At 32.7% G+C, this 1,327-nt stretch overlaps 1 non-coding gene across 1 annotated transcript; it reads left to right on the top strand.

Moving 5' to 3' along the window:
• The first annotated feature begins 265 nt into the window (after positions 1–265).
• On the top strand, positions 266–348 carry Trnal-uaa. Its single transcript has one exon. It is a non-coding gene; the product is annotated as a tRNA-Leu (tRNA).
• The last annotated feature ends 979 nt before the right edge of the window (positions 349–1,327 follow it).

Genomic DNA, 1,327 nt, shown 5'->3' with positions numbered 1-1,327 from the left:
AAAATTTAAACCTAAATATTTAGTGAAACTAGCACATTTTAGGCTCGAAAGCTTTAGAAATGTGTTTTGGGGACAAGGAAAAGGTTGTAGGGCAGCTTATTTTTTGTTTCAATTAACAAGGTTGCTGGAGAAGAGTTTTTCTCTTTTCGTGTAAATTTTGATTTGATGGACATGTGAGGTTTTGAATGTTACCTCCTCATTTCATTATAGCTATAACAAATACACGAGTAACACATGATCTTAATTTGGGAACGGGTACAAATAAGTCAGGTTGGCCGAGTGGTCTAAGGCGCCAGATTTAAGCTCTGGTTCCCAGTGGGAGCGTGGGTTCGAACCCCACACCTGACACAAACTTTTTGCATCACATCGACTGTTAAACAAACGTGTCGAAGGGATTTTAATGTGTATTATGTAAATATATGTTATATTTTCTAAATTGTAGTATAAAATATTGCCAAGTCCGTAGACATAAATTTTATAGTAACTTGAGATTAAATTAAGTTATAAAATGTATATACATAGTTTTTAGGGACTTTAAGAACAAGGTAGTTCACATGATTTTACACTTGAATTTTTATAAAATACAAAAGAATTCCTTTTTATCTACAGAAAAGTACAGAATTTGTTATTTTTCAGATTGCAAAATGACATTCACTGAGTATTATCCCAGAAATGGTTAGTAACTTCTAGTTAAATTGATAACAAACATAAATTTGATACGTTTGTAAAACCGCTTTGCAACTACTGTTAGTGTTCTTGAAAGACGATGTTTAGTATTGATAATTAAAGCATAAATAAAAATAAAAATACCTGTTTACAATGTGAATTTAACCTAGTTTGGAGATTCTAAAACACAGAAAAAGCCTATGTGACGATGAAATAAAATAGACAGGACGTCACATAATATAAAGTCCATCACATAAATTGAGGCCGATCTATGTTCCCTTAGGTGATAACAAAAAAAACCAATGTACAAAACTGATACAACATTTTAATTAGCACTGCCGTAAAGCATAGTTACGGTACAGTTGTAATACAAATTCTGAACTTTTCTACTCGTGTACAGAAGTAGGCTATATTGTCATGACGATAAGAACGTAAACAAGTCTAGTTTGGTTTTGATTTGGATTAGAATGTAAACATTAGTAACAAAACCTTACTTACTATAAAACAACAAAAACGTACCTGTGAGAAAGTTTTTATTTACTTGATTACGCGTGAACCTTCACGTTACCATTCGTGAGTCGGCCGCCCAATTACCTCATCTACCAAGACCGCACTACACTAGTAACCTTGATTATACACGATTACAATATCGTACAATCGA

This window comes from Homalodisca vitripennis, chromosome 4 (assembly GCF_021130785.1).
Source record: "Homalodisca vitripennis isolate AUS2020 chromosome 4, UT_GWSS_2.1, whole genome shotgun sequence".
In the NCBI taxonomy this organism is placed as follows: domain Eukaryota; kingdom Metazoa; phylum Arthropoda; class Insecta; order Hemiptera; family Cicadellidae; genus Homalodisca; species Homalodisca vitripennis.
Note: the sequence above shows the minus strand (reverse complement) of the source record. Positions and strands in the feature narration are given on the sequence as shown.